Source organism: Mesoplodon bidens, assembly GCF_964165515.1.
Source record: "Mesoplodon bidens genome assembly, chromosome: 2".
Lineage (NCBI taxonomy): Eukaryota > Metazoa > Chordata > Mammalia > Artiodactyla > Ziphiidae > Mesoplodon > Mesoplodon bidens.
The window spans coordinates 68,646,465-68,661,888 of NC_138177.1; the positions used below are offsets into that span (position 1 = coordinate 68,646,465).

Genomic DNA, 15,424 nt, shown 5'->3' on the forward strand with positions numbered 1-15,424 from the left:
GGGACAGCTTAGTAAAGGAGATAAATGAAGAAAAAGTACAACTTGCACTTTAAGAAAAAAAAATCTCTAATTTTGTAGCTCTTCCAATTTATTATCCCTTCTTTGGTACTAGCTGTAAAAATTTAATATGAAATGGAACTTTTTTTGAGGGAAGTAATTTTTTTTTTTTTTTTTCCCTTTTGGCTGCACTGCACAGCTTGCGGGATCTTAGTTCCCCAACCAGAGATTGAACCCTGCCTGGGCCCATGGCAGTGAAAACCCCGTGTCCTAACTACTGGGCCACCAGAAAATTGCCCAGTAACTTGTTGAATAATTACTATCATCCACTAATTTCCTTACTGGGTATTACTACTATCCCCATTTCACAGATGGGGAAAAGAGGCACAGAAATGCTCAGGAACCTGCCCATGTTCACACAGTACTAGGCAAGTAGTAGATCTGGGATTCAAGACGGCTGGGGAGAGGCTGGATAGCATATGTCCTGCTCACAGTGACCCTACCGGAGGAGGAGCTGGAGATAGAAGTTCACTTTCCCTGTAGAGGTAGGTATGTGGGAGTTAAAAGAGAGGACATTGAAAGTAATGATGTCCACCTGGGGTTTTCTCTGGACTGTTGACTACCCCAACAGTATCTACAGGACAGTGAGACAAGCAATTATGAAGCTCTTGGTAAAATGGAGGGCCTATGAGTGCCACCTTCTGGAATGAAGGATAACATCACTGCATTTTTGCCAGTGACCTAAATGAAAAACGAGGCATGCATATCATATTTGTGGATGGCAAGGAGATAGAACAACAACTTCATCAGCTTGCAAAATGAGAAGTCCAAAAGATCTCAGTAGGCAGGAACGATAAACTCCATTTAACAAGGTGAAGTTCAGTGGTAATAAGTGTTAAGATTCTGCCTTTGGGCTCCCAAAACCAATTCTTTCTCTTTTTTTTTTTTCTTGCGGTACATGGGCCTCTCACTGTTGTGGCCTCTCCTGTTGCAGAGCACAGGCTCCGGAGGCTCAGGCTCAGCGGCCATGGCTCATGGGCCCAGCCGCTCCGCGGCATGTGGGATCCTCCTGGGCCGGGGCACGAACCCGTGTCCCCTGCATCAGCAGGCGGACTCAACCACTGCGCCACCAGGGAAACCCCTAAAACGAATTATTCATGTATAAATTTGGAAAGATGCAGAACGTCTAGAACCAGAGGGATACTCTGCTGATGGTACTAAACCCCTGTATCAAGTTCTGTTTTAGATGTCAAACTTTAAGATGATCATAGACAAACTAGAATATGTTCATAGAAAGTGATCTGGATGGTGAAGGGACTTAAAACTAGAAGCCATCTAGAAGCTTAATAAAAGAATCAATGTCAAGCCCAGAGAATCAAAGACTCAGGCAAGACAAAATTAGATATTTGAAGATTACTGGATGGATGGTCTCAAGGCAGAAAATTAGGACCAATGGATGATGTCTAAGAAGACTGGTTATAATTCAGAATGCCCTTCAGAGCTTTAAGGAGGAGGTGCTGTATGGAAGAAAGAATAGCAGTTTTGGAGTCAGGCAGAACTTGTTTGGTTCCACATTCTCCTGCGATGTTGGCAAATTTTTCTCTCTGGGTCTCAGTTTTGTCATCTAAAAAATTGGTGATAGGGCTTCCCTAGTGGCACAGTGGTTGAGAGTCTGCCTGCCGATGCAGGGGACACGGGTTCGTGCCCCAGTCCGGGAAGATCCCACATGCCGCGGAGTGGCTGGGCCCGTGGGCCGTGGCTGCTGAGCCTGCGCGTCTGGAGCCTGTGCTCCGCAACAGGAGAGGCCACAACAGTGAGAGGCCCGCGTACAGCAAAAGAAAAAAATTGGTGATAATACTCACCCTATGAAATTTTTAGAATTAAATGAGACAAGATCTGTAAAGCACTTTATAGTACCTCACATTATAAGAGCTGTCCATAATTGCTTTCAAACTGGATGTTCTAGGCCAGGAGTTGACAAAGTTTCAATAAATGGCTAGATAATTTTTTTTTTTTTTGACTTACGAAGGTGTTTTTTTTGTTTTGGCTGCCTTGGGTCTTTGTGGCTGTGCGTGGGCTTTCTCTAGTTGTGGTGAGCGGGGGCTACTCTTTCATTGCGGTGCACGGGCTTCTCATTGCAGTGCCTCCTCGTTGTGGAGCATGGGCTCTAGGCACGTGGGCTTCAGGAATTGTGGTGCACAGGCTCAGTAGTGTGGCTCGCGGGCTCTACAGCACAGGCTCAGTACTTGTGGCGCACGGGCTTTGTTGCTCCATGGCATTTGGGATCTTCCCGGACCAGGGCTTGAACCTGTGTCCCCTGCATTGGCAGGCGGATTCTTAACCACTGCACCACCAGGGAAGTCCCCTACGAAGGTGTTTTTATTTATTTCTTAAAAGGTTTTAAAAAAATTATGTGTAACATAGACAAAGTTATTTGTCAATAAATTTTTAAGGAATTTCACATGTTCTGATTCTTTCCACTGCCAATCACCTTAGTTCCTCCAAACTCATAGTCTTCACGATAAAATAGCCCTTTCAAAAAGAAGTTGTCACGTGAGTCAGCCCACAGTTCTTTTGGTTAGGCTTCTTTGATCTCCCGTGGAATATGGGCACACTTCAAAATTCCCCACCTGTAATCTTTGGTATCCAATTTCCTCAAGCGATTTACTTTAGGACCATGTTTAGAGTCAGGAGATGGATCTGCCTGGTTCTGAATTTGACATCCTCTAAAAATGGATTAGGTTAAAATCATATTCACTCCTAAGCCATCACACCCTAGAACAGTACAGATCATTGGGATATGCCAATACCTAAGATTAAAAATGTTTGTTAGGTTTTTCATAGTTTACTTGGCAGCTGTCTTGTAGTTCTTTCCCACAGATCTAACAGGTAGTTCTATGAGTAAAGGAAACCACACCATTACTCTATGAGACGTTTCCGACGGTGTAGGTTTACAGAAAAGACCCCGTCAGGACAGACCTCAACACGAAGTTGTTTTTTTTTTTTTTTTTTTAAGTTTATTTATTCATTTTTTTAATTAGTTTCTGCTTTATAACAAAGTGAATCAGTCATACATATACATCTGTTCCCACATCCCTTCCCTCATGCATCTCCCTCCCTCCCACCCTCCCCATCCCACCCCTCCAGGCGGTCACAAAGCACCGAGCTGATCTCCCTGTGCTCTGCGGCTGCTTCCCACTATCTATCTACCTGACGTTTGGTAGTGTATACACGTCCATGCCTCTCTTTCGCCTTGTCACAGCCCACCCTTCCCCCTCCCCATATCCTCAAGTCCATTCTCAAGTAGGTCTGCGTCTTCATTCCCGTTTTGCCCCTAGGTTCTTCATGACATTTTTTTTTTAAATTCCGTATATATGTGTTAGCATACGGTATTTGTCTTTCTCTTTCTGACTAACTTCACTCTGTATGACAGACTCTAGGTCTATCCACCTCATTACAAATAGCTCAGTTTCGTTTCTTTTTATGGCTGAGTAATATTCCATTGTATATATGTGCCACATCTTCTTTATCCATTCATCCGATGATGGACACTTGGGTTGTTTCCAGCTCCGGGCTATTGTGAATAGAGCTGCAATGAACATTTTGGTACATGTCTCTTTTTGAATTATGGTTTTCTCAGGGTATATGCCCAGTAGTGGGATTGCTGGGTCATATGGTAGTTCTATTTGTAGTTTTTTAAGGAACCTCCATACCGTTCTCCATAGTGGCTGTACCAATTCACATTCCCACCAGCAGTGCAAGAGTGTTCCCTTTTCTCCACACCCTCTCCAGCATTTATTGTTTCTAGATTTCTCTTTTTTTTTTTTTTAATTAGTTTCTGCTTTATAACAAAGTGAATCAGTCATACATATACATCTGTTCCCACATCCCTTCCCTCATGCATCTCCCTCCCTCCCACCCTTCCCATCCCACCCCTCCAGGCGGTCACAAAGCACCGAGCTGATCTCCCTGTGCTCTGCGGCTGCTTCCCACTATCTATCTACCTTACGTTTGGTAGTGTATATATGTCCATGCCTCTCTTTCGCTTTGTCACAGCTTACCCTTCCCCCTCCCCATATCCTCAAGTCCATTCTCAAGTAGGTCTGTGTCTTTATTCTCGTTTTGCCCCTAGGTTCTTCATGACATTTTTTTTTTAAATTCCGTATATATGTGTTAGCATACGGTATTTGTCTTTCTCTTTCTGACTAACTTCACTCTGTATGACAGACTCTAGGTCTATCCACCTCATTACAAATAGCTCAGTTTCGTTTCTTTTTATGGCTGAGTAATATTCCATTGTATATATGTGCCACATCTTCTTTATCCATTCATCCGATGATGGACACTTAGGTTGTTTCCAGCTCCGGGCTATTGTGAATAGAGCTGCAATGAACATTTTGGTACATGTCTCTTTTGGAATTATGGTTTTCTCAGGGTATATGCCCAGTAGTGGGATTGCTGGGTCATATGGTAGTTCTATTTGTAGTTTTTTAAGGAACCTCCATACCGTTCTCCATAGTGGCTGTACCAATTCACATTCCCACCAGCAGTGCAAGAGTGTTCCCTTTTCTCCACACCCTCTCCAGCATTTATTGTTTCTAGATTCCTTGATGATGGCCATTCTGACTGGTGTGAGATGATATCTCATTGTAGTTTTGATTTGCATTTCTCTAATGATTAATGATGTTGAGCATTCTTTCATGTGTTTGTTGGCAGTCTGTATATCTTCTTTGGAGAAATGCCTATTTAAGTCTTCTGCCCATTTTTGGATTGGGTTGTCTGTTTTTTTGCTATTGAGCTGCATGAGCTGTTTATAAATTTTGGGGATTAATCCTTTGTCAGTTGCTTCATTTGCAAATATTTTCTCCCATTCTGAGGGTTGTCTTTTGGTCTTCTTTATGGTTTCCTTTGCTGTGCAAAAGCTTTGAAGTTTCATTAGGTCCCATTTGTTTATCTTTGTTTTTATTTCCATTTCTCTAGGAGGTGGGTCCAAAAGGATCTTGCTGTGATTTATGTCATAGAGTGTTCTACCTATGTTTTCCTCTAAGAGTTTGATAGTTTCTGGCCTTACATTTAAGTCTTTAATCCATTTTGAGCTTATTTTTGTGTATGGTGCTAGGGAATGATCTAATCTCAAACTTTTACATGTCCCTGTCCAGTTTTCCCAGCACCACTTATTGAAGAGGCTGTCCTTTCTCCACTGTACATTCCTGCCTCCTTTATCAAAGATAAGTTGGCCATATGTGCGTGGGTTTATCTCTGGGCTTTCTATCCTGATCCACTGATCTATCTTTCTGTTTTTATGCCAGTACCAGACTGTCTTAATTACTGTAGCTTTGTAGTATAGTCTGAAGTCAGGGAGCCTGATTCCTCCAGCTCCGTTTTTCGTTCTCAAGATTGCTTTAGCTATTCGGGGCCTTTTGTTTTTCCAAACAAATTTTGAAATTTTTTGTTCTAGTTCTGTGAAAAATGCCATTGGTAGTTTGATAGGGATTGCATTGAATCTGTAGATTGCTTTCGGTAGTAGAGTCATTTTCACAATATTGATTCTTCCAATCCAGGAGCATGGTATATCTCTCCATCTATTTGTATCATCTTTAATTTCTTTCATCAGTGTCTTATAGTTTTCTGCATACAGGTCTTTTGTCTCCTTAGGTAGGTTTATTCCTAGATATTTTATTCTTTTTGTTGCGATGGTAAATGGGAGTGTTTTCTTGATTTCATTTTCAGATTTTTCATCATTAGTGTATAGGAATGCCAGAGATTTCTGTACATTAATTTTATATCCTGCTACTTTACCAAATTCATTGATTAGCTCTAGTAGTTTTTCGGTAGCATCTTTAGGATTCTCTATGTATAGTATCATGTCATCTGCAAACAGTGACAGCTTTACTTCTTCTTTTCCAATTTGGATTCCTTTTATTTCCTTTTCTTCTCTGATTGCTGTGGCTAAAACTTCCAAAACTATGTTGAATAAGAGTGGTGAGAGTGGGCAGCCTTGTCTTGTTCCTGATCTTAGTGGAAATGGTTTCAGTTTTTCACCATTGAGGACAATGTTGGCTGTGGGTTTGTCATATATGGCCTTTATTATGTTGAGGAAAGATCCCTCTATACCTACTTTCTGCAGGGTTTTTATCATAAATGGGTGTTGAATTTTGTCGAAAGCTTTCTCTGCATCTATTGAGATGATCATATGGTTTTTCTCCTTCAACTTGTTAATATGGTGTATTACATTGATTGATTTGCGTATATTGAAGAATCCTTGCATTCCTGGGATAAACCCCACTTGATCATGGTGTATGATCCTTTTAATGTGCTCTTGGATTCTGTTTGCTAGTATTTTGTTGAGGATTTTTGCATCTATGTTCATCAGTGATATTGGCCTGTAGTTTTCTTTCTTTGTGACATCCTTGCCTGGTTTTGGTATCAAGGTGATGTCGGCCTCGTAGAATGAGTTTGGGAGTGTTCCTCCCTCTGCTATATTTTGGAAGAGTTTGAGAAGGATAGGTGTTAGCTCTTCTCTAAATGTTTGATAGAATTCACCTGTGAAGCCATCTGGTCCTGGGCTTTTGTTTGATGGAAGATTTTTAATCACAGTTTCAATTTCAGTGCTTGTGATTGGTCTATTCATATTTTCTATTTCTTCCTGAGTCAGTCTTGGCAGGTTGTGCATTTCTAAGAATGTGTCCATTTCTTCCAGGTTGTCCATTTTATTGGAATAGAGTTGCTTATAGTAATCTCTCATAATCTTTTGTATTTCTGCAGTGTCAGTTGTTACTTCTCCTTTTTCATTTCTAATTCTATTGATTTGAGTCTTCTCCCTTTTTTTCTTGATGAGTCTGGCTAATGGTTTGTCAATTTTGTTTATCTTCTCAAAGAACCAGCTTTTAGTTTGGTTGATCTTTGCTATCGTTTCCTTCATTTCTTTTTCATTTATTTCTGATCTGATCTTTATGATTTCTTTCCTTCTGCTAGCTTTGGGGTATTTTTGTTCTTCTTTCTCTAATTGCTTTAGGTGCAGGGTCAGGTTGTTTACTCGAAATGCTTCCTGTTTCTTAAGGTGGGATTGTATTGCTATAAACTTCCCCCTTAGAACTGCTTTTGCTGCGTCCCATAGGTTTTGGGTCGTCGTGTCTCCATTGTCATTTGTTTCTAGGTATTTTTTAATTTCCTCTTTGATTTCTTCAGTGATCACTTCGTTATTGAGTAGTGTATTGTTTAGCCTCCATGTGTTTGTATTTTTTACACATCTTTTCCTGTAATTGATGTCTAGTCTCATAGCATTGTGGTCGGAGAAGATACTTGATACAATTTCAATTTTCTTAAAATTACCGAGGCTTGATTTGTGACCCAAGATATGATCTATCCTGGAGAATGTTCCATGAGCACTTGAGAAAAATGTGTATTCTGTTGTTTTTGGATGGAATGTCCTATAAATATCAACTAAGTCCATCTCGTTTAATGTATCATTTAAAGCTTGTGTTTCCTTATTTATTTTCATTTTGGATGATCTGTCCATTGGTGAAAGTGGGGTGTTAAAGTCCCCTACTATGAGTGTGTTACTGTCGATTTCCCCTTTTATGGCTGTTAGTATTTGCCTTATGTATTGAGGTGCTCCTATGTTGGGTGCATAAATATTTACAATTGTTATATCTTCTTCTTGGATCGATCCCTTTATCGTTATGTAGTGTCCTTCCTTGTCTCTTCTAATAGTCTTTATTTTAAAGTCTATTTTGTCTGATATAAGAATTGCTACTCCAGCTTTCTTTTGATTTCCATTTGCATGGAATATCTTTTTCCATCCCTTTACTTTCAATCTGTATGTGTCTCTAGGTCTGAAGTGGGTCTCTTGTAGACAGCATATATATGGGTCTTGTTTTTGTATCCATTCAGCCACTCTGTGTCTTTTGGTGGGAGCATTTAGTCCATTTACATTTAAGGTAATTATTGATATGTATGTTCCTATTCCCATTTCCTTAATTGCTTTGGGTTCGTTATTGTAGGTATATTCCTTCTGTTGTGTTTCTTGCCTAGAGAAGTTCCTTTAGCATTTGTTGTAAAGCTGGTTTGGTGGTGCTGAACTCTCTCAGCTTTTGCTTGTCTGTAAAGGTTTTAATTTCTCCATCAAATCTGAATGAGATCCTTGCTGGGTAGAGTAATCTAGGTTGCAGGTTTCTCTCCTTCATCACTTTAATTATGTCCTGCCACTCCCTTCTGGCTTGTAGGGTTTCTGCTGAGAGATCAGCTGTTAACCTTATGGGGATTCCCTTGTGTGTTATTTGTTGTTTTTGCCTTGCTGCTTTTAATATGATTTCTTTGTGTTTAATTTTTGACAGTTTGATTAATATGTGTCTTGGTGTATTTCTCCTTGGATTTATTCTGTATGGGACTCTCTGTGCCTCCTGGACTTGATTAACTATTTCCTTTCCCAAATTAGGGAAGTTTTCAACTATAATCTCTTCAAATATTTTCTCAGTCCCTTTCTTTTTCTCTTCTTCTTCTGGAACCCCTATAATTCGAATGTTGGTGCGTTTAATGTTGTCCCAGAGATCTCTGAGACTCTCCTCTGTTCTTTTCATTCTTTTTTCTTTATTTTGCTCTGCATCAGTTATTTCCACTATTTTATCTTCCACCTCACTTATCCGTTCTTCTGCCTCAGTTATTCTGCTATTGATCCCATCTAGAGTATTTTTCATTTCATTTATTGTGTTTTTAATCGATGCTTGATTCATCTTTAGTTCTTCTAGGTCCTTGTTAACTGTTTCTTGCATGTTGTCTATTCTATTTCCAAGATTATGGATCATGGAAATAGAATCTTGGATCAGCTTTACTATCATTATTCTGAATTCTTTTTCAGGTAGACTGCCTATTACCTCTTCATTTGTTAGGTCTGGTAGGTGTTTATCTTGCTCCTTCACCTGCTGTGTGTTTTTCTGCCTTCTCATTTTGCTTATGTTACTGTGTTTGGGGTCTCCTTTTTGCCGGCTGCAGATTCGTAGTTCCCGTTGTTTTTGGTGTCTGACCCCAGTGGCTAAGGTTGTTTCAGTAGGTTGGGTAGGCTTCCTGGTGGGGGGGACTAATTCCTGTGCTCTGGTGGTTGAGGCTCGATCTTGTCTTTCTGGTGGACAGGTCCACGTCTGGTGGTGTGTTTTGGGGTGCCTATGGCCTTATTATGTTTTTAGGTAGCCTCTCTGCTAATGGGTGGGGTTGTGTTCCTGCCTTGCTAGTTGCTTGGCATAGGGTGACCTGCACTGTAGCTTGCTGGTCGTTGACTGAAGCTGGGTGCTGGTGTTGGGATGGAGATCTCTGGGAGATTTTCGCTGCTTGATATTATGTGGAGCTGGGAGGTCTGTTGTGGACCCGTGTCCTGAAGTTGGCTCTCCCACTTCAGAGGCACAGCACTGGCTCCTGGCTGCAGCACCAAGAGCCTTTCATCCACCCGGCTCAGAGTAACAGGGAGAAAAAGTAGAAAGAAAGAATTAGTAGAAGAAAGAAAGAGAGAGGGAAAGAAAGGAAGAAGGGAAGAAAGGAAGGAAGGAAGGAAGGAAGAAAGAAAGGAGGGAGGGAGGGAGGGAGGAAGGATGGAAAGAAAGGAGGGAGGGAGGGAGAAAGGAAAGGAAGAAAGACAGGAGGGAGGGAGGAAGGAAAGAAAAAGAAAGTGGAAAGAAGAAGGGTGGGAGGGAGGAAAGAAAAAGAAAGAAGGAAAGGAGGAGCGGAGGGAGGGAGGGAGGAAGGGAGAGTAGGAAAAAAAGAAAGAGCAGGTAAAGTAAAATAGAATAAAGTATGAAATATAGTAGCGTTATTAAAATTAGAAAGTAATTATTGAAAAAAAAAAAAAAACCGGACCGATAGAACCCTGAGACATATGGTGGAAGCAAAGCTATACAGAGAGAATCTTACACAGAAGATTACACATACACATTCACAAAAAGAGAGCAGGGGGAAAAATCAAAAATCTTGCTCTCCAAGTCCACCTCCTCAATTTGGGATAATTCGTTGTAAAAAGAGGAAAAGGGCGAGAAGTCTGAAATCTTGCTCTCTAAGTCCACCTCCTTAATTTGGAATAATTCGTTGTAAAAAGAGGAAAAGGGGGGAAAGTCTTAAATCTTGTCCTCAAAGTCCACTTCCTCAATTTGGGATGATTCGCTGTCCATTCATGCACTCCACAGACGCAGGGCACATCAAATGGACCGTGGAGCTTTAATCCGCTGCCTCCGAGGCTGCACAGAGAGATTTCCCTGCCTCTGCTCTCACAGCTCCCGGGTCTCAGCCTTGGACCTGGCCCCGCCTCTGCGCGTAGGTCGCCGGAGGGCGTCCGTTCTTCGCTCAGACAGGACGGGTTTAAAGGAGCCGCTGATTCGGGGGCTCTGGCTCACTCAGGCAGAGGGGAGGGAGGGGCGCGCAGTGTGGGGCGGGCCTGCGGCGGCAGAGGCCGGCGTGACGTTGCAGCAGCCCGTGGCGCTCCGTGCGCTTTCCCGGGAAAGCCGTCCCCGGGTCTCGGGGACCCCAGCAGTGGCGGGGTGCACAGGCCCCCCGGAAGGCGGGGCGGACAGTGACCCGCGCTCGCACACAGGCCCCGCGGCGGCGGCGGCGGCGGCGGCGGCGGCGGGCCGCGGCGGGCGGGCGGCGGCGGCGGCGGCCCACGCCCGTCTCCGAGGTCCGTGCCTTACCCGCGGCTCGTGCCTGTCACCGGCGCTTCCCCAAGCAGCCCTCTTAATGCCCTCTCCTCGCGCACCAGGAAACAAAAGGGAAAAAAGTCTCTTGCCTCTTCAGCAGCTCCAGACCCTTTCCCCGGACTCCCTCCGGGCTAGCCGTGGTGCACTAACTCCTTCAGGCTCTCTTCCTGCCGCCAGCCCCAGTCCTCTCCCTGCGCTCCGACTGAAAGCCGATACCCGAGCCTCAGCTCCCAGCCCCGCCCGCCACGGCGGCCGAGCAGACAAGCCTCTCGGGCTGGTGTGTGCCTGAGGGCACCGCTCCTCTGTGCCAGAATCTCTCCGCTTTGCCCTCCGCACCCCTGTTGCTGTGCTCTCCTCCGCTACTCCGAAGCTTTCCCCCTCCGCCACCTGCAGTCTCCGCCCGCGAAGGGGCTTGTAGTGTGTAGAAACCTTCCCCCCTTCACGGCTCCCTCCCACTGGTGCAGGTCCCGTCCCTATCCTATTGTCTCTGTTTATTCTTTTTTTCTTTTGCCCTACCCAGGTATGTGGGGAGCTTCTTGCCTTTTGGGGGGTCTGAGGTCTTCTGTCAGCGTTCAGTAGGTGTTCTGTAGGAGTTGTTCCACGTGTAGATGAATTTCTGATGTATCTGTGGGGAGGAAGGTGATCTCCGCGTCTTACTCTTCCGCCATCTTCCTCCGGGGTCCTGAAGCATGTCCTTGCCTCCTATCACACTGGAATCCCATCAAGCCTTCAGGCTTCCTACCAGCTTACAGGATGGAATCTGCTGGCGTCTCCCCGCTTTTCCCCTCCATTAATGGCAGGGTCCCAATGTGTACTTGCGACCCATGCTTTTCTCAAACCAGTGCTTCTCCCGTTTAGCGCGCGCCAACCCCCCTCGCGGGCTCCTTGCAAAAGCCGAAGTTGTTTTTAAAAAGAAAGTTTGATAAGAAAATATACACAACCTGATTTTTATATCAGGAAAACAGTTGCTCTGGATGGGGGATGTGTAGAAGCAGTTGATTCCTCTGGTGAACACAGCCGTTGGTTATAAACGCTGGAAGTCTTCTAACATGATGATACTATTTGTATTAACCACCATTCTGGTATTTTTCTGTTGCCCGCTCGTTACCATCTCCACACATTCATCTACCACAGGGCTCATAAAGGGATCAGATCTCCACAGTATTCCTCAGACATGTCTGCCACAGTTTAATTTCAATGACGACTTCTTTTCTATACATTGTTTTCTTTTTTTTTGGCCGTGCAGTGCGGCTTGCAGGATCTTAGTTCCCCTACCAGGGATCGAACCCCTGCCCGCTACAGTGGAAGCACAGAGCCCTAACCACTGGACCACCAGGGAATTCCCCATAAATTTTTTTTCAAATAGGGAGGGTGAGCTTGGCTCATGGTATCTGCCCAGCGGCTCAAAGTTGCCTCTAGAGGATAACTTTTTAGGCTTTGTGAGCCACACAGTCTCTATACAACTTTGCAGTTGTAGCAAGGAAGCATCCATAGACAATGAATGAGTGTGCTGTGTTCAACTAAAACTTCATTTGTTGACACTGAAATGTGAATTTCATGATTTTCACATGCTGGGACACAAGTAACAGATCTTTTTCAATTGTTTAAAAATGTAAAAACCATTCTTAGGTCCCAGGCTGCACAAAAACAGGTGATGGGCTGGCAATTGGTGTGTGTGTGTATATATATATATATATATAAGAATATTTTAATTCTTGTTCTTAGAAACTGTAAAGACTATACACCATTTGGAAATGAGTCTGTACCAAACAATGGCCAGAGAAGAATCATCCACTCTATGCCTTCTCTTTTGTCTGGTTACTCAGAAATATGTTATCAGTTATAACCGTTGTTGCTTGTCACCTCACATTATTTTTATCCATGTATTCACCATAGTCTAGTCTACTTTCCCTTCCACATAAATTCGAGACAACTTTTTCACATACTGATGGGACCGTTGGTATTTTATTCATAGTTGAAGTTAAAAGAAAGCAACTAACCCCCTTAAAAATTATTTATTTATTTATTTATTTTTGGCCGTGTTGGGTCTTCTTCGTTGCTGCGTGGGCTTTGTCTAGTTGCAGCGAGCTGGGGCTACTCTTTGTTGCAGTGCGTGGGCTTCTCACTGCGGTGGCTTCTCTTGTTGCAGAGCACGGGTTCTAGGTGCGCGGGCTTCAGTAGTTGTGGCTCGCAGGCTCAGTAGTTGTGGCTCACGGGCTTAGTTGCTCTGCAGCATGTGGGATCTTCCCGGACCAGGGCTTGAACCTGTGTCCCCTGCATTGGCAGGCGGATTCTCAACCACTGCGCCACCAGGGAAGTCCCCCCTCACTTGGTTTTGAATGCAGACTTTAAGATTTCTTTGGCCCAGGTCTGTAACATCCCTGGGGAGAAAGTAACTCAGACAACAGAGTGAGTGGGAGCAGCTGGACAAGAATAAGAGCTAAATCATTGGAGCCTGCAGGAGAGAAAGGATTGAATGGAAAACCAGTATGTCAGTGAGAAGTGATGTGGGAGGAGGGTGTTTTAACTAACAGGGAGACTCATCCCCACTATTTTAGAACAACACTTAAATCCAGTTTCTGTTTCTAGTTGGTTCTTAAACTATGTGGAAGCAATAATACAGTCATTTTCAGTAATAAATTATTATTTATAGCTCCTTGTTTGATGTCACCAACTTCCCTGAGGGCAGGGAGCTTGTCATGGTACATGCCCAGTGTCTGGCACATCATGCCAATCGATAAATGGTGAATGAATGAGTATCATGTCCCCATATCTAAATAAGTCAAGGTAACTGAGGAGCTGCTATGTTGCCTGTCACCAGCATTACTACCTCTTGTTTTTTGTGTGGAATCCAAATGAAAATAAGCTGAATGGAGCTGGGGGACAGAGGACCCCAGGCCCTGGATTTTTAAACGTGCATTTTGTTCTTGGTGTATAGGCAGTGGAGGCAGTGGAACAGGGTACAGGGCCAAGAAGAGAGTGAAGTGGCCTCATGCCCTCCCTCTGGTGTGCTGAGTCCTTCCAAGTGGGCTGGGCTCCTGGATTTTCAGAGCTGCTCTTCCTACCTCTGAGACCAGCTCACGGTTTAAGGTGTTGAGGTGGCCAATAAGGAACACATTGAAACCTTCCTCAGGGAGACATCAACCCATACAGGAAAGGCTGAGTGCTGAGAATGAGGTCCCTTTACCCTGCTGTGGAAGGAGCCTGGCAAGGGCAGTGTGGCCAGAGGGATACAGGTAGGAGCAAGGACAACTAAAGCCTCATCCCCCTCTCTCTCACCCTTGTCCACCAATGTTTTGGTAACATTCCTAAAAGGCTTGTGACTTCCAATTCTGTTTGCACTCAGAACACCTGAAGTCTATGCTGGTTTTTTTTTTTTTTTTTTTTTTTTTGCGGTACGCGGGCCTCTCACCGCTGTGGCCTCTCCCCTTGCGGAGCCCAGGCTCCGGACGTGCAGGCTCAGCGGCCATGGCTCACGGGCCCAGCCGCTCTGCGGCATGTGGGATCTTCCCGGACCGGGGCACGAACCCGTGTCCCCTGCGTCGGCAGGCGGACTCTCAACCACTGCGCCACCAGGGAAGCCCAGTCTATGCTGTAGGGGAAGAAAAACATATCTTTTTCCCACTACCCTCCTAGGTTCTCCAGTTGGGGCCCGTCATTAGACTGACAAGACAGATTAACAAGAGACAAAGAAACAGACTTTATTAACATGTGTCATGCATACACAGGAAGAACTCAGATGAGTAACTCAAAGGAGTGGTTAGAACTTGGGCATATACAGCATCATAACAAAAGAATAATACATTTTTAAAGAAGTGATGAGACAAAAGGAAAAGGACTTTCTAGGCTGGCAAATTGTAGGAAAGTAAGTATATGGGAAAAACTAATGCGAGATAAATGTTAGGTTTGTTATGTGGATTTCTTCTGGTGCCATCTCTGGGCTAAAGGTCTAGAGTTGTCTCTGGTGATTAACTTCTGTCCTTCCTGGTAGAGAAGGTAGGTAGGCAGGCACCTTTACAAATTTCTGTTCTGCTTTTAGGCAACTAGGGGAAGGGCAGAGGGCTTTTCTTGTATCCACTTCTCATTCCCTTCAGCTCGAAATGATCAATATACCAAAGTGGCATATTTTGGGGTGGCATATTCTGCTACCCTTCAATGTCTATTTTTGGAGGGGAGTACTCCACAAAACACAGGTCGAAATCCTTAAAGATGTCCAGGCTGAAAAGAGACGTCATTGTTGGGTAAAACCATCACAGATTTAAAAAGCTGTGAGAAACATGAGCATTCTTTAGAGCTCTAGATAAGCAGATTTAGGTGAAAAACAGCCTTATATTTTTCCCTCATGGGGCTATGCATTTAGGAACCACAGAAGAGGGGATGAAGCTGAAGCTGTTCCCTAGGGAGCAGCAATCCGGTTGGAGGGCAGGAACTGAAGCTGTATTTGTGTAGTGCTTTACATAATAATAGTTGGCCTGGAATTCTCATTAGTGCCAGGCATTGTTCTATTCGCTTTCAATGTACTAACTCATTTAATCTTCCCACCTAAAAGAAAGGTACTGTTATCATCCCCATTTTCAGATGAGGAATTGAGGCAGGAAGAAGTTAGTGCCTTGCCGAAGGTCATATAGGCGTAAGTAGTAGAGCCAGAATGCCAACCCAGACAGACAGGCTCCAGAGCCCCAATTCTAAAGACTCACTATCCTGCCTCTACCATGGTTACAGAAACATAATTATCTATATGGAAAAGAGAT

The 15,424-nt window shown here is 43.9% G+C and overlaps 1 protein-coding gene across 1 annotated transcript in view; it reads left to right on the forward strand.

The window, feature by feature from the left end:
• TSTD1 (thiosulfate sulfurtransferase like domain containing 1) overlaps positions 1-15,424 on the forward strand; it is a 129,772-nt gene that overhangs the window by 37,166 nt on the left and 77,182 nt on the right. The gene's annotated exons all lie outside the window — the stretch shown is intronic.